At 47.9% G+C, this 18,031-nt stretch overlaps 1 non-coding gene across 1 annotated transcript; it reads right to left on the bottom strand.

Annotated features, from left to right (window-relative positions):
• Positions 1–240: 240 nt before the first annotated feature.
• Positions 241–323, bottom strand: trnal-uag (transfer RNA leucine (anticodon UAG)). The gene has a single exon. It is a non-coding gene; the product is annotated as a tRNA-Leu (tRNA).
• Between the last annotated feature and the right edge of the window lie 17,708 nt (positions 324–18,031).

Raw genomic sequence — 18,031 nt, 5'->3', positions numbered from 1 at the left:
CTCATTTGAGAAGACAGCAATGTATTCATTTAGGATATTGGCAACATCTTCCACCCCGACACAAAGGTTGCATTTTTGATGTCTTCTGTGCCCTGCTGTTTGCTCAGTTGCCTCTTACTCTGATGTTTTGATGCAACATCTTTGGGTCCATTGTTATTTTGCTTGTCCATGTTCTTTCCTGTTCTCTCTTTGTTCTTCACCTCTGCTCCCAAACGCCTCCAGAGCAGTCAAAACACAAGGTGTCAGAAGTGGGATTTGAACCCACGCCTCCAATGGAGACTGCGACCTAAACGCAGCGCCTGAGACCGCTCGGCCATCCTGACCGCCTACTGGTTATCATTAATGCTAAGGAAATTATTCATTCTTTGTGAAAGTATTTGTGAGATTGTGGAAATGTCTGGAAGAGGAAAGACCAGCGGGAAAGCTCGGGCCAAGGCCAAGTCTCGCTCCTCCCGGAAGGACTGCAGTTCCCGGTGGGCCGTGTTCACAGGCTCCTGAGAAAGGGTAACGATGCTGAGCGTGTGGGTGCTGGAGCCCCGGTCTATCTGGCTGCTGTGCTCGAGTATCTGACCGCTGAAATCCTCGAGCTGGCCGGTAACGCGGCCCGGGACAACAAGAAGACCCGCATCATCCCCAGACACCTGCAGCTGGCCGTCCGCAACGACGAGGAGCTCAACAAGCTGCTGGGAGGGGTGACTATCGCTCAGGGCGGGGTGCTGCCGAATATCCAGGCCGTGCTGCCGCCCAAGAAAACCAGCGCTCAGAGCTCCCAGAAAAAAGTAAAGCGGCCAAAATGTCATCTAATAAACCAAAGGCTCTTTTCAGAGCCACCCACAGTCTCTGTGAAAGGGCTGGTTACTGTCAGGAGGGAGTCAGTGATGGAGTTATTGTCACAGTGGATTGACCTGTTTCACATCTGTCCAGGTGTGTTTTCAGTTTCCTCTCTGTATTTCGCTCTGTTTCTCTGCTCACACATCTCCCCCTCTAGTTAAGTGAAGAAGTGAACTACAGGGTGTCAGAATCAACAATTTAATAAATCACGCTGCCTTCGATTTGATAAATCCCGAGATTATCCCGGTACATTAACGGGAACTGGTTCGGAGCTGATGAATTAATTTAATAATGGAAGTGTCCGGGTTAATTCTCTGTTTTTCATTTGGACAGTTTGAATTGTGTTTTTTTTTTCTCTCCGGTGATCTGAGCGCCGCTTCTCAATGAGAATCTGCTCCCAGAACAGAGTAAATGCAGGAAGAAAGAAGCCATTCTCGGGCTGTGTGTTTCTCTCCTAACCTGATCTGTTTAGACCGCACTGTTCCCAGAGGACGGAATCAGTGAGAGTTGTGCACACACAGGAGCTGAGTCCACTGCAGCGCTTTAATATGTGCCTTCTCCCCGGCCCTCCCTATTCTCCGGACACAACGTTGTTTGTTCCCCCGGCGGCGGGGTAGAGTCGGGGATTCTCTCCCCGCAGTGTCAGTGGCTGCAGCCCCGGAGAACTGGCGTTTTCAGTCAGAGTGACCGAGATACCTTACAGGACTCTCCCCCTGAATTTGTGAACTGAGACTACACCGAACACATCCCCAGTTAGAGTGAGGGCCGGACATCCTTCTGTTTTATTACAGAGAGTGGGGAAAGGGCTGGGTGGAGGGGAGTCACCAGGGATCCTGGATTTGCTCCAAATCATTTCCATGTGGAATCTGCAGGCGGGGCCGGGACAGGGATCATTTGATCAGGGGATCAGCTCTTTCCTGAGAGATGTGGGTGGCTCTGAGAAGAGTCTTTGTGTTCAGATGTTTACAAGTTTCCCGCGCTCTTTCACTTCTTTCCAGACCCTGCTTTCTGAGCCTTCGCTGCTTTCGGCTTGACCTTGCTCTTCCATGTCTGCACTTTCTTCAGCGCCGTTCCTCCCGCCGCACTCTTGCCTTTTTTGACCTTCTTCGCAGGAGACTTTTTCTGAAGCACTGCTTTCTTCACCGCCTTATTTGGCGTTGCCGCCGCCTTGCTGCTCGTTTTCTTGGCTGTTACTTTCTTTGTTGTCACTTTCTTGGCTGCTGGTTTCTTCAGCAATGATTTCTTGTCTGCTGGTTTGTAACGAAGGAGTTATTGTCTGCTGGTTTCTTCACTAAAGATTTCTTGGCTGCTGATTTCATCACTAAAGATTTCTTGTCTACTGGTGTCTTCACTAAAGATTTCTTAGCTGCTGGTTTCTTCACTAAAGATTTCTTGTCTGCTGGTTTCTTCACTAAAGATTTCTTGGCTGCTGGTTTCTTCATGAAAGATTTCTTGTCTGCTCGTTTCTTCATGAAAGATTTCTTGTCTGCTGGTTTCTTCACTAAAGATTTCTTATCTGCTGGTTTCTTCACTAAAGATTTCTTGGCTGCTGGTGTCTTCGCTAAAGATTTCTTGGTTGCTGGTTTCTTCACTAAAGATTTCTTGTCTGCTGGTTTCTTCACTAAAGATTTCTTGTCTGCTAGTTTCTTCACCTTCTTTCCCACTTTTCCCTGGGTTTTCCTTCTTGCTGATTTTGAAGGAGCCGGAGGCTCCCTGTCCCTTGCTCTGCACCAGGGAGCCTTTGTTCACATTCCTCTTGATACTTTGCTTGATCTGGGTCCTGAGCTTCTCCACATCGACACCGCTGCTACCCAGAGCCTTCTTTATGGCGGCCAGGGACATCCCCTTGCGATCGCTGAAAGCCGGCACAATCTTGAGGATCTGTTCGCCCAACGGGAGACCGGCTGGCTTGTTCCGGGGAGCCGCCTTCTTCTTCTTGGGGGTCTTGACTTGGGCGGCGGCGGCGGCTGGAGGAGCCGTTTGGGCTGCTCGACTATCGGACATGTCCGGGACTCTGCACAAATTCTCACTGTCAGTGTGAACTGGGTCAGAAATGAAGCCGGTGATGGTGGCACAGAGCAACTTCAAGGCAGAGAGAGGACGGGGCGGAGACAAGCTGCTGTCAGCTCTCGGCTCCTGCTGTCTCTCTGTGTTTCTCTCTCCTCACGAACTCTACAATTACATTGAAATTCAGAGACTCCAGACTTCCAGACTAGATCTTTCCTGTCTCTCACTCCAGTATGTTTGCTGTTGAAAAGCTTTCACTAGGATTGAGGACTCCATTTTCCATTTAACCTGGTTTTATTGCTGCACTGACCGCCCTCTCTCACCCCTCGCTGACATGTTCTCTACTTTTCAACTGAAATCTTGAAATTAAAAAAAATGATCCCGAATTCCCACTTTGGGGCTGAGCAGGGAGCAGGGCGGTTCTTTGACTGGAAAGTCATTTGATTTTACACAAGAATGACTCTGAAATCCGGCGATGAGAGCGGACCCACAAACACAGTGGCTTCAGACTAACCCGCCCTCCCCTTTAATACAATCTCTCTTCCACATCTGCATATTCACAGGACAAACTGTTCCCTGAATGTAGAGTTCCCAGGACAGGTTTTCCCCTCCGCTCGGTCTGTGCTGCGGATTCTCGGGGGTGAGTTGTATTTTCTCAGCTCAGTCAGTGTTAAACAGTCTGGGGCCGGCGCTCCGAATATTGTCTGTTAATCAGAGTCCGCTACAAGAGCCAATCACAGATGTGACTTTTTTTATTCGTTCATCGGATTTGGGTGTGAGTCCAGAACCAGGGGTCATAATCTAAGGATACGGGGTAAACCTTTCAGGTTGTCCTTTCTCTCTCTGCCGACACCCACCCCCGGTCTCCTCTCTCCCTCTTACTCTCCTCTCTCTCTCTCCCTCTCTCTGACAGTTGCAGAGAGCGAGAACTCTCAGCTTTATGGTTAGTCTTTTTTAAAAAATCGCAGCCGTCAGTTTCACAGCTGACAGGTGCTTTGAGCAGAGACAGCACTTCCGAAACTCGGACAAGCTCGGGTTTTTCTGGAGGGCTTTGAAATGAAATCAGAACTGCCGGAAAGCTCCGAACTTGTCCGAGGTTCTGAAACGTTGTCTCTGCTCTCAGGACCTGTCAGCTGTGAAACTGACGGCAGCGATTTGAATGAAAGTCAGACTGGTCTGAAAGAAGAAGCCAATGGGAAATTTCTCATCCCTGAAATTATCAGTCACGGACCGAATTGTTTCAACGTGGACACTGGTGTCCATGTACAGACATGTTGCCAACCCCTGTTCTTCACACAGACTTACCAATCACACACTGATCAACGCCAACAAATAATTTGACTTTTTTTATTGAAGACTGACAATACTATATACAATTTACAGGCACATCTTACCGGGGATCATCCCATCTCCCACTCTGTGTCACATACTGCATGACATCAATTCCTGAAGTGATGATGCATACACGAGTTACCAATTCCTTGAAACAAAGAGTAGGCATAAATGGGCCATTTTCTCATTGGCAGGATGTGACTGGTGGAGTGCCACAAGGATCAGTGCTTGGGGTTCAATTATTTACTATCTATATTAATGACATGGAGGAGGGGGCAGAGTGTAATATATCCAAATTTGCTGATGATACAAAAATAGGTAGGGCATGTTGTCATGAAGACATAAGGAATCTCCAAGGGGATATAGATAGGTTGAGTGAGTGGGCAAAAACTTGGCAGATGGAGTTTAATGTAGGAAAGTGTGAGGTCATACACTTTGGTAGGAAGAATCAAAATGCATTATATAAATAGACAGAGACTCCAAAAAAGAGGGATCTGGGTGTTCTTGTGATTGAAACACAAAAAGTTAGCATGCAGGTGCAGCAAGTAATTAAGAGGGCAAATGGAATTTTGGCCTTTATTGCTAGGGGGCTGGAGTTTAAAAATAGGGAAGTCTTGTTAAAGCTGTACAGTTTGTTGGTGAGGCCACACCTGGAGTGCTTTGTACAGTTTTGGTCCCCGTATTTAAGAAAGGATATATTGGCATTGGATACAGTCAAAAGAGATTCACTCGGCTGATTCCTGGGAGAAAGGGGTTGACTTATCAAGAATGGCTAACAAGTTAGGCCTTTATGCATGAAAGTTTAGAAGAATAAGGGTGATCTTATTGAAATGTATAAGATTCTGAGGGGGCTTGACAGGGTAGATGTTTCCACTAGTGGGGGAATCTCAAACTAGGTGACATAGTTACAGAATAAGGGGACAGTCATTTAAAACTGAGATGCAAAGGAATTTCTTCTCTCAGAGGGTAGTGAATGTCTGGAATTCTCTACCCAGAGAGTTGTGGAGGCTAAATCACTGAAAGCATTTAAAGAGGAGGTAGATAGATTTTTGAAATATTGGGGAGTTGAGGGCTATGAGGAGCTGGCACGAAAGAGGAGTTGAGGTCTGGGGCAAATCATCCCTGATCTTATTAAATGGTGGGGCAGGCTTTGGGGACTGAATGGCCTACTCCTGCTCCTATTTCTTATGTTCTTATAAGGGGGCTACAAAGAGATGTAGATCGGTTAAGTGAGTGGGCAACAACCTGGCAAATGGAGTAAAATGTGGGAAAGTGTGAAATTGTCCACTTTGGCGGGAAGAATAAAAAAGAAGCATATTATCTAAATGGTGAGAGATTGCAGAGCCCTGAGATGCAGAGGGATCTGGGTGTCCTCGTGTATGAATCGCACAAGGTTAGTATGCAGGTACAGCACGTAACTAGGAAAGCGAATAGAATGCTCGTGTTTATCGCGAGGGGAATTGAATACAAAAGTAGGGAGGTTATGCTTCAGCTATACAGGGCATTGGTAAGACCACATCTGGAGTACTGTCTACAGAACTGGTCTCCTTATTTAAGGAAGGATGTGAATGCATTGGAGGCAGTTCAGAGAAGGTTTACTGGACAAATACCTGGAATGGTGGGCTGTCTTACAAGGAAAAATTGGACAGGCTTGGCTTGTATCCACCAGATTTTAGAAGAGTAAGAGGCAACTTGATTGAAACACATAAGATCCTGAGGGTCTTGACAGGGTGGATGTACAAAGGATGTTTCCTCTTGTGGGAGAATCTAAAATTAGGGGTCACTGTTTAAAAATATGGGGTTGCCCATTTAAGACAGAGATGAGGAGAATTTTTTTCTCTTAGAGGGTTGTGAGTCTTTGCAGTTCTCTTCCTCAAAACGCAGTGGAAGCAGAGTCTTTGAATATTTTTAAGGCAGATGTAGATAGATTCTTGATAAGCAAGGGGGTGGTCAGGGGTAGCTATGAAATTATTGAATGGCGGAGCAGGCTGGAAGGGCCGAGTGGCCTACTCCTGCTCCTAATTCATATGTTCGTATGCTTGTATGTTTGTATAAAGCCCAAGATGCCATATATTTTACTACTACTCTCTCAATATGCCCTGCTACCTGCAAAGATCGATGCACATGCATCCCCAGGTCCCTCTGTCCCTGAACACTCTTGAGAACTGTGCCATTAAGGATACATTGCCTCTCCCTATTCCTTCTGTCAAAATGCATCACCTCACACTTAACAGTATTAAATTCCATCCGTCACCTCTCTGCTCATTCTGCTAGCCTATCTATGCCCTCTTGCAGGCGGTTCATATCATCCTCACTGTTTGCCTCACCTCCAAGTTTGGTATTGTCAGCAAATTTTGAGATTCTGTTCCGTATTCCAAGATCCACATATTTTATACATAGCAAGAAAAGCAGTGATCCCAGCACTGACCCTCGGGGAACACCACTGTCGACCATCCCCTAGTCTGAAAAGAAACCATTTACTACAACTTGCTTGTTTCTGCCCTTAATCCAATTTTTTAACCAATTGGACACTGACCCTCCTATTCCATGAGCCTCAATTTTGTTAACCAGCCTTTTATGTGATACCTTATCAAATGCTTTCGTAAAATCCATAGAAACAACATCCACTGCATTTCCTTCATCAAACTTCTCTGCTCCTTCATCAAAAAATTCAATTCGATTAGTGAAGCATGATCTGCCTTTTACAAATCCATGCTGGATATCCTTAATTAACTCCAACGTCTCTAAATGTCCATTGATATTTTCCCTGATTATCATTTCTGAAACCTTACCCAGCATTGATGTTAAATTAACTGGCATGGAGTTGTTTGGACTGTCCTTACACCCTTTCTTGAATAAGGGTGTCATTTGCCACTCTCCAATCCCCTTATCCAGGGAAGATTGGAAGATTATGGCAAGCCCTTCCTGGAGGAGTCTAGACATGCAAGGACTCAACTACCAGCAAGCGTAGAAAGCAAGACCCAGGCTCAGGGCCTTCAGTTTCCCCTGGAGGGGAGTCGGAGAGGCAGCGGATCCTGTGAGGAACCACAGTTCAGGAAAGATGAGAAGGTCAATATGAGGGGACAGAGGAGATTAAGTTCAAGGTTTCCCAGCTTATAAGCAAGTGCAGAGACAAGGAATGGTGCTGGGGCAAATAATAGGAAGCTGTGATCGGTTGGAAGGCAGGAGTGATTAAATGAAAGAAGAGATGATGGTGCAAGGCAAAAGTCAGGGAAACAACAAGTAACATTTGGCCGGCACAGATACCAGGAGTGGGGTTTGAACACACACAGACATATATTCATTGGATTTTAAGTCCAACACCTTAACCACTCAGCCCGCCTGGTTCATTAACCCGTTGCTGAAAATGAAATTTAATGTGATCCGGGTGACATCTGGCCTTTTACAATATACAATTATGACTCCTCTCCCATGCTAAATTGGACCCTTCATTACTTATGAACCTCAATTGGATCACCCCTCAGTCTAGGTTTCTCTAAGGTGTAGGGTTCCAACTCTTTTAGTCTAACTTGATAACGAAGATGTCTTACACTGGGAATTAGTTTAATGTCTCTCCTCTGTACCCTGTCAAAAGCCTCAATAGCACCCATCATGTGAGGAGACCAAGACTGGATACAATATTCCAAGTGAGGCCTGACCAAGGTTTCATAAAAGGACAAATTCGGGACATCTCAGATACTGAAGGAGTCCGTGTCCAGAAGCAGCAAGACCTGGACAACATTCAGGCTTGGCCTGCTAAGTGGCAAGTAACATTCACACCACATAAGTACCAGGCAATGACCATCTCCAACAAGAGAGAATGTAACCATCTCCCTTTGACGTTCAACAGCATTACCATCGCTGAATCCCCCCCACCATCAACATCCTGGGGGTAACCATAGACACAATCTTAACTGGACCATTCATATAAATACTGTGGCACCAAAGGTAAAACAGACAGTGAGAATTCTGCAATGAATAATTCAGCTCTCGGTACGAGGTGAAATGCTCATTAGGAGAGCTGGAAAAATGGACTGGTCAGGTGTGCAGAAAAGTGGCAAATGGAATTCAACTTGGAGAAGTGTGAGGTGATGCCTTTGGTGAGGTCAAACACGGCAAAGGAATACACAATTAATGGGTGAATACTGAGAGGTCTAGAGGAAGTGAGGGACCTTGAAGTGAATGTCCACAGATCCCTGAAAGTAGCAGGACAGGTTGATAAGTTGGTTGAGAAGGCTTATGGAATCCTTTCCTTTATTAGCCGAGGTATAGAATATCAGAGCAGGGAGGTTATGCTGGAACTGTATCAATCATTAGTTAGGCCACAACTGGAGTTCTGTGTGCAGTTCTGGTCACCTCATTCCAGAAAGGATGTAATTGCACTAGAGAGGTTACAGAGGAGATTTACGAGGATGTTGCCAACTCTGGAAAAATGCAACGATGAGGAAAGATTGGATTGCCTGGGGTTGAATAGAGGAGGCTGAGGGGAGATTTGATTGAAATCCATAAAATTGTGAGGGGTCTGGATAGAGTGGATGGGAAGGGTCTATTTACCTTAGCAGGGAGGTCAATGACTAAGGGGCATAGATTTAAAGTGATTCGTTGAACGATTAGAGGGGAGATGAGGAAACTTTTTTCACCCAGAGGGTGCGAGGGGTCTGAAACTCACTGCCTATAAGGGTAGTTGAGGCAGAAACCCTCAACTCATTTAAGAGGAGTCTGGATGTGCACCTCAAGTGCCTGAACCTGCAGGGCTACGGTCCAAATGCTGGACAATGGGATTCCGCTGGGTTGCCCGATTTTTGGCCTTCCTGTGTTCTAAACTTTCTATGTTCAATGATTCTATGCAGAGACAATGGGCCGAATAGCCTCCTTCTGCACTGTAATAATTTTGTAATTTTTGACTCTCCAAAAATTGTCCACCATCTACAAGGCACAAGCCAGGATGAGTGCAGCTCCAACAATACTCTAGAAACTTGACACTGTTCAGGACAAAGCAGCTGCCTTGATTGTCACCCCATTCACCACCTTAAACATTCACTCCCTTCACCACTGACGCACAGTGGCAGTAGTGTGTACCATCTACCAGATGCACTGCTGCAACTCACCAAGGCTCCTTCAAAAACACCTTCCAAACCGAAGACCTCCACCACCTTGAAGGACAAGGGCTGCAGATGCATGGAAACACCACCATCTGCAAGTTCCCCTTCAAGTCACACACCATCTGATCTGCAACAATATCGCTGTTCATTCACTGATGTTCGGTCAAAATCCTGGATCTCCCTTCCTAACAGCACTGTGGGTGTACCTACACCACATGGAGTGCAGCAATTCAAGAAGGCAGCTCACCGCCATCTTGTCAAGGACAATTAGGGATGGGTAACAAATTCTGGCCTTGCCAGTGTCGCTCACATCCCATGAAAGAATATGCCACATCTTATATGCAATTATCCTCTGAATGCAGCCCAACCCCCTATTTGCTCCAGCTATCACTTCACAGCATTGCTGCTGTACCTTTCGAGATCTGTGCACTAGAACATCCAGATCTCTGCTCAAAATTATTTTCTTTCTCCACCTGCTTTAATGTTTTTCCCTGAAGGGTGTATGAATGTTGAGCATTCGCCCTGTCCACATGAATAACACTGCACTTACCCAAATTAAACATCATTTACCAGTCATGAACCCAATCTCCCAACACATTAAGATCAGCCTGAAACAGTCGAGCATCGTCTACAGTCTGAACACTCGCACAGATCTTCAAATCATCTGTAAATTTACAGATGGTGCCCCCTACAACTCCATCCAGATCATTAATAAAAATAATAAGGAGCAACAGACCCAACACCGATCCCTGTGGGACACCACTGGTAACTGGTCTCCAAACAGATCCAGATCCATCTGTAACTACTTTCTGCCTACATCGTGCCAGTCAGTTCCCAATCCAGATCAATATATTACCACTGATACCAGGGACTTTAATCTTATAGAGAAGCCTCTTGTGTGGAACCTTATCAAAATCTTTTGGCTGAGATCCGTTAATTGAGCACAGGCCGGGAATGAGGCCTAGGCCTGTCCTGCTCTGTGTGTGGGTCTCAGGAAGGCACAAGGTGAGATCAGCTCACTGAGCACAGGCCCTTCCTGCTCTCTAGTGCTCAGTACCTCACCAAATGAGAATAACTAACACACCACAGGCCAGGGAGCCTCGGCCCATCCTCCCCTGATTGTGGTTCAGTGCCAACCAGGTCAGATCAGCTAATTCAGCACAGGCTGGAGATGGAAGCTGGATCTTTCCTGCTCTGGGGGCTCCGTACCATACCAGGTGTGATGAAGTAAAATACCACAGGCCGGGGATGGAGCCTGGGATTTTCCTGTTCTGTGTGGGGCTCTGTACAACAGCGTGTGAGATGAACTATCATCCCTCAGGCTGAGGAAGGAGCCTGGGCCCATTCTGTTCTGTGTGGCTCCTACAACATTGGGTGGGTTCAGTTAACTCAACACAGGCCATGAATACAACCAGGCCCTTTCCTGCTCCATGTGGCTCAGTATCACACCGGGTGACATCAGCTAACACAGCCCAGGTGGGGCTGGGGCTGGAGCCTGGGCCTGTCCTGCTCTGTGGGCTCAGTAACACAGCCCGTGAGATGAACTTTTTTCAAAAGACTTCAGTGTATTTAACTCTGTGTCCAACACTGTGAGGCAGCTTTCTGTGTTTATAAAGAGTGCAATTTATTGACTGGTCTCTTGGATCTTGGAGCAAACAGGGTGACAGACAGAGGTCTGTGTGCAGAGGGTTTGGGGGTGAGCTCTGATTCCTAACCCTTTCTGGATTGTGAGGAATAAAGAATGAATGAGAGAGAGAGAATGTGGGAGAAGGGATGATAGAAGAATTTGTCCGTGAACCTGATTAAAAGTGGCTCAAACGCAAAATAATATGAAGATATCAAGAGCAGAACATTAACATAATCTGAGTTCCGCGATCTGGTCGGGTCCCATTCCCCTGAAGTGAGGAATGAACGGGTGGGGAAATTCCGCCTGGAGTTATATTTGTCTCCAATGAAGATGAGCTCACAGTGAGGATGGAATAGCTCAGTTGGGAGAACACTAGATTGAAGAACCAGGATACAATCCCTGGTTTCATCAGTTTTAATTTGGTGTCTCCTTCATTTTAAGTAGAGAGAATCAGAGGGGAGATTTTCCACTCTTGACCCCATGGGCTGAATTTTAAACTAACGGTGCGGCTCTCGGCAGAGGCACCGGAAGCGGGTGTCGTCACCACACGAGTGAAATGTGGCCGACCGACTCCGATCACGGAGCAGCCGACAAGTTAATGAAGGGGAGGCGTGGGGCCCATGTAAACAAGGACCAGAGGCAGGGAACGAGGTGCCGATGGCACCGACATCTGACACAACGGCAGGTGCTGGCACCATATTTAAAGGGCTGCCAGCCCTGCATTCACTGCTGCCTCGTTTAAAGGAGTGTCTTCCTGAGAGCCCTCTGCTGTCCCAGGACACATTCTGCTGCCTCTGATGCCCCAGGACCCATTCTGCTGCCTCTGTTGCCTGATGGGTAAGGAGCTGAATGCGAGCCTGCAGTGACCATGGTGCCACGGTTTAGCGATGCCACCCTGCAGGTTCTCCTCCAGGTGACAAGAGAAAGGTGCAAGATCCTCTTCCCCAGGGATGGGAGGTGGAGACCTGTCCACCTGACCAAGCAAAGCTGGCTGGAGATAGTAGGTGAGGTCAGCAGCCATGGGTTCACCCCCAGGAAATGGATCCAGTGCAGGAAGTGGGTCAATGACCTGATCCAGGTTGCTCAGGCGACAAATCAAAGCACTTTGGACCCTTTGGACATTGCATGTGGCAGAGTGAGAGGGAATGTTTAGTGGAAAGGGAGTGACCACCCAGTCATGTGTATTGGGGAAGGGCAGCAGGAGAGGCACACGTCAGTCATTATATAACCTCACACAGTCCCTCGAGAGGGGCCGCATGCAGGAGGCATATGTGTGTCCACATCATGGACTGCTGGACTATCACCATCAGAGATGTTGGGCTTGTCCCCGCTGGGAGACTAACTTTGTTCATCATTGTGTCTGCAGGAGAAGACATCCCACAATTGGAAAGAGCGTGTCAAGACTGGCGGTGGAGTGCCTTATCTCCGTGTCCTCATCCCGATGGAGGAGGAGGCCATGGAACAGGCCGGGCAGCAAAGCAGCTGCTCCATAGCTGATGGAGAGACAGGGGCATCTACCCAAGAGAGTGAGTGAACATCTCCAGGGGCAAAATGGAGCATCCGCTGCAAAGGAGCCACACTGCTCATCTGTTCACCACTGCATCAATGGAGCTGCACAGTAGGGGTGGTTGGAATGTCACGATGGGCAGACCGTAACCATTCAATGTCCCTGTTTTCTCATGAAGGCCCGGATGAACGACAAATGCAAAGAGCTGGAGAGACTGGGAGACAGCCGGACACGTCTGAGGAGGAGGAGGGAGCCTCAGATGGTGCACCATCACATCATTCCCCTGCACCCTCCACCAGAACAGAAACGCTCACGCAAACTGATGAGCACATCACAGACAGGCCCGGGCAGCTGACGGAGGCTGTGACAGCCGAGGCCACTGACAGTTGGTGGTCTGTTGGAGGCCAGGCCCACACTGAGCCCCAGGCTGATGACATGCCTCTGGTGTCACCAGCAACACGGGAAATACCGCAGCTGCAGCGAGAGGTCAGGTAACATCTGGCAGAGTTGCCAGAGGCTATGTGTACCCAAACAAGGATGGTGGAGGAGTCCATCCAGGCCTTGGGTGCTGCACTGTCTCTGATGGGGGTGTGTCTGGCTTCCTCCATTGAGAGATTGGTGACTCTCATGGAGAGCCAGATCCAGCCGATAAATCAGTGGCTGCCAGAGATGTTCGCAGACCTGCACTCCATCACTTTGTCCATGAGCTCCATCCAGCGGTGACAAGGTGAGAGGGGGGACGAGGCACCTGAATTCTCCACCAGGTCCACGTCCCTCTCAGGTCAGCAGCGAGGTACAAGTGTGTCTTATAAGGGGGAAGAGCAGCTGGCTGCTACATCTGGGGTCTCCTCTCAGGGTGCTCCTGGTGTGGACAGTAGCTCGAAAGTCCCTCTGCCAGTGACACCAGTGATGCCAGTGCCTCCATCATCCTCGATGACAGAGGGGGGTCCCTGTACCTGTGCAGGAGACCCTTAGTGTGCCGGGGCCCTCCAGGCCTCAGGCAGCCAGAGGACGGCCACCAATGTCATCCCAAGCCATGGGGCAGCAAGGTCAGCTGCCTGTCTCCACCTCAGCTGCCAGAGCAGGGGGAGCACCACGTAGGAGCACCCGGAAAAGATTTAAGAAGAGCACCTAGATTCACTGAGGGGTTCACGGGTGAATGTACATTCCAGATGGATAGGGTTGTGTTTGGTGTCACACAGAATAAAGAAATGATGTTCTCTCACTCTGTCTCCTTCTAATTGTTGATGCCCTTTGGGACTTAATTTAAACCCTTCCTCCCAAGGGGCTGGAAGTGAGGGACCAAGCCCTGAGTTCACAAAGCTTCGGCCTTGCCACTGTGCGATGTGTACCTGGGCGCTGTAGTGCAGAAGGAAGGAGGTGACAACAGGGCTGATTAAAGCTAAGACTTTATTGACTTGGTTCCAGAAGGTGGTAAGGCTCAAAGGAAACGTGAATGTATAAGGGTGTCTCGTGTCTCCCTTGTGTGGATCTCATGGTGGCTTTCCTGCTGTGCCTGAGGTCCTTCATCTGGCACTGCTTGGGCATTATCCTCCTCCACATCCTCATCATCAGAGGAGACATCACACTCCATGATCTCCTCACGAGTCAACACCTCACCCCTCTGTAATGCCAGATTGTGCAGTTCACAGCAAACCACCACGATATACGAGACCCTCACCGGGACGTACTGAAGGACTCCACTGGAACAATCCAGGCGCTTCAATCTCATCTTTAGGAGACCAATGGCCTCCTTGATGATCACTCGGGTTGACCCGCAGCAGGTGTTGTACCTCTCCTCTGCATCCTTGTGTGGATTCCTCACAGGCGTCAGTACTCATGTCCTCACTGGGTTGCCCTTGTCTCCAAGAATCCATCTCAGAAAGCGCATGGGGCCACGGAAAAGTTCTGGCACCTGCGACTGCCTTGGTATGCAGGCGTTGTGGCTGCTTCCCGGGATTTGTGCACACACCTGTAGGATCCATTTGTGATGGTCACAGACCAGTTACACACTGAGCAAATGGAAGCCCTTCCTGTTGAAGGCTGCTGGCTGGTCTGCAGGAGCCTTGATGGTCACATGGGTGCAGTCAATGACACCCTACACCTGGGGAAATCCAGCGATGGCCCTGAATCCTATAGCCCTCTCAGCTTGACTGTTTGGATCGATGTGCACATAGTCACCGGCCCTCCTGAAGAGGACATTGGTGACCTCCTTGATGCACTGATTCACCACAGACTGTGAGATTCCACACATATCTCCAGTGGATCCCCGCAATGATCTGGTCATCCAGAAGTTCAGTGGCACAGTGACCTTCAGTGACACCGGCATCAGGTGCCCACCAAGTCCCATGGGGCACAGCTGCATCATGGCAGAGAGATCAGTGACAACCTCCGTGGAGAGGTGCAGTCTGTGGAGACACTATCACTCAGACATCTGCAGGTAGTTGAACCTTGGCTGACGTGTTCCTCTGCCTCCTTCTCCAGCCTCCTGTTCGAGGCTGGCCTTCCTGTGGGCACCCAAGCTGCTGTGGTGTCCCTGCTGGTGCCTGCCCTTCCCTCCCTCCCTCCCTCCCTCTCTCCCTCTCTACTCCTCCTCAACGGGAGCCTCGAATCCAGGGTGAATGAGGCCCATGACAGGTTGCCCCTCCCTGAGTGCAAGGCCTTCACAGTAAACAACACCCAGCCACATTTACTTCACTCTTTACCCACTCACATTTACCCTCATTGAGGTGGCACTGCCTCAATGGCACCCTGGTGTAGCTCCCCCTGCAGATCTGGCACATTGGCCCCCACTCCTGACAGTGATTCCGGATGCCCTTTCCCCCTCCACCCTTGCTGCCAAGTTTTGCTGCCTCACCCGATAGCTTCCCAGTGAAGACAACACTCGGCTCCCACCTCCCAGTCACCTCCTTTAACCAGGCGAGGCTCTGAAGCCCCATGGTTCCCGTGTGCTATTAGTTCAATTGGATCCAGTGAATAAAATTGCTGACAATTGGACTCATAAATACTTGAAATGCCTTCTTGCCGTGTGGATTAGATTAGATTAGATATACAGCACTGAAACAGGCCCTTCGGCCCACCGAGTCTGTGCCGAACATCAACCACCCATTTATACTAATCCTACACTAATCCCATATTCCTATCAAACATCCCCACCTGTCTCTATATTTCCCTACCACCTACCTATACTAGTGACAATTTTTATAATGGCCAATTTACCTATCCACCTGCAAGTCTTTTGGCTTGTGGGAGGAAACCGGAGCACCCGGAGAAAACCCACGCAGACACAGGGAGAACTTGCAAACTCCACACAGGCAGTACCCGGAATCGAACCCGGGTCCCTGGAGCTGTGAGGCTGCGGTGCTAACCACTGCGCCACTGCCGGGTCCCTGGAGCTGTGAGGCTGCGGTGCTAACCACTGCGCCACTGTGCCGCCCTAATGTGCGAAGTCTGCCCTCCATGTCAGCCGCCGACAGAAAAATCCATTCCAATGTATTCCATTCCAATTGGCCATTCTCAATAAAGTGTCAGGAATGAAGGTCAGAGGAACAGACCAGGCTGGAAACACAGAAAGAGCGAGGAGAAGCTGGTGTGAAAAACAGAGATTAAACAACAGGCTTGTTCAGTTGGTTTGGGTCTGGTGTTTAGAATACCCGGAATCTGGGTTCACCTCCCTTCCAACTCAGCGAATTGTTTCAACATTATGTTCATAAAACCATAGAATGATACACAAAGAAGGAGACCATTTGGTCCATTGTGTCTGTGCTGTCTCTTTGGTTGTGCTAACCAATTAGTCCTGCTGCTCAGCTTTTTCCTGGAATCCGTACATTTTTCCTTCCAGTATTTATCCCTATTGCTTTTCAAAGTTACTACTGAATCTGCTTTCAAGTCCTGATCAGACAGTGCATTTCAGATCACAACACATCACTGTATAAAAAATCATTCCTCATTTCGCCTCTGGTTCTTTTCTCAATCACCTGATAAATACATCCTCTGGTGACTGACCCTTTTGCCACTGGAAACAATTTCTCCTTATTTAACTTATTGAAAACCTTCTTGATGATGTCACATACTAGACTGCCAGTAAAACTGAAGCCCATGTAATAAAAGGGACAATGACAGCATGCATATGAAGTTAGCAGACTGATAGGAACATAGAAGCAGGAGTAGGCCATTCAGCCCATCGAGATCACCCCACCATTCAATATGATGATGATTGATCATCCACTTCAATGCCTTTTTCCCACACTATCTCCATATCCCCTATGTCATTTGTATTTAGAAATCTGTCAATCTCTGCTTTAAACATACTCAATGACTTAGCTTCCACAGCTCTCTGGGGTAGAGAATTCCAAAGATTCACAACCCTCTGAGTAAAGAAATTTCTCCTCATCGCTGTCCGAAGTGACTTTCCCCTTCCGTTGAAATTGTGTCCCCTGGTTCTAGATTCCTCAACCGGAGGAAATAGCTTCTTCTACCCTGTCTATCCCTTTAAATAGATGGTAAGTTTCAATGAGATCACCTCTCATTCTTTGAAACTCTAGAGAATACAGTCCCAGTTTCCCCAATCTCTCTTCATAGGACAGTCCTGCCATCCCGGGAACAAGTCTGGTGAACCTTCATTGCACTCCCTCTATGGCAATGATATCCTTCCTAAGGTAAGGGGACCAAAACTGCACACAGTATTCCAAACTGCAGACCAACCAAGGTTATATACAATTGAAGCAAGATTTCACTACTCCTGTACTCAAATCCTCTTGTGATAGAGTCTAACATGTCATTCGCCTTCCTAATTGCTTGCTGCACCTACATGTTAGCTTTCAGTCACTTATTGACAAGGACACCCAGGCCCCTTTGTACATCTACACTTTCTAATCTCTTACCATTTAAGAAATAATCTGCACATCTGTTCCTCCTACCAAAGTGGATAACCTCATATTTTTACACATTATTTTCCATGTGCCACTTTCTTGTCCACTCACTAAGTCTGTCCAAATCCCCTTGAAGCCGCTTTGCATCTTCCTCACAACACACATTCCCACCTAGTTTTGTGTCATCTGCGAACTTGGAAATACTACATTTGGTCCCCACATCCGAATCATTGATGTATATTGTGAACAGCTGGGTCACAGTGTAGTGGTGAACAGTTGTATTTCTGTCTGGAGGAAGGTTTACAGTGGGTTTCCCATGGTTCCTCATAACTTCAGACTGGAAAAGCTGGGGTTGTTCTCCTTGGAGCAGAGCAAGTTCAGAACAACTTTGACAGAGTTAGAATCAAGGAATCAAATGGTTACAGTACAGAAGGAGACCATTCAGTCCATCATGTCCATGACAGCTCTTTGCAAGAGCAAATCAGCTAATTCCACTCCTCTGCCCTTTCATTGTAACCCTGCAAATTTTCTCTATTCAGGTGTTTATCCAATTCCCTTTTGAAAGCCACGATTGAATCTGCCTCCAGCACTCTCAGGCAGTGTAATCCAGATCCGAACCACTCACTCTGTCCCACACCCCTGGTACCATTGTAGAAAATCTCTTCTGTTCATTTCATCCCTCATAAATAATTGAAATGAAATGTTTATTAGGAAATGCACAATATAAAAAAGAGAGAGAAATAAATGCTGAGAA

The sequence above is a fragment of the Heterodontus francisci genome, unplaced genomic scaffold (genome assembly GCF_036365525.1).
Source record: "Heterodontus francisci isolate sHetFra1 unplaced genomic scaffold, sHetFra1.hap1 HAP1_SCAFFOLD_51_2, whole genome shotgun sequence".
Lineage (NCBI taxonomy): Eukaryota > Metazoa > Chordata > Chondrichthyes > Heterodontiformes > Heterodontidae > Heterodontus > Heterodontus francisci.
This window is presented reverse-complemented; position numbering and strand designations above follow the sequence as displayed.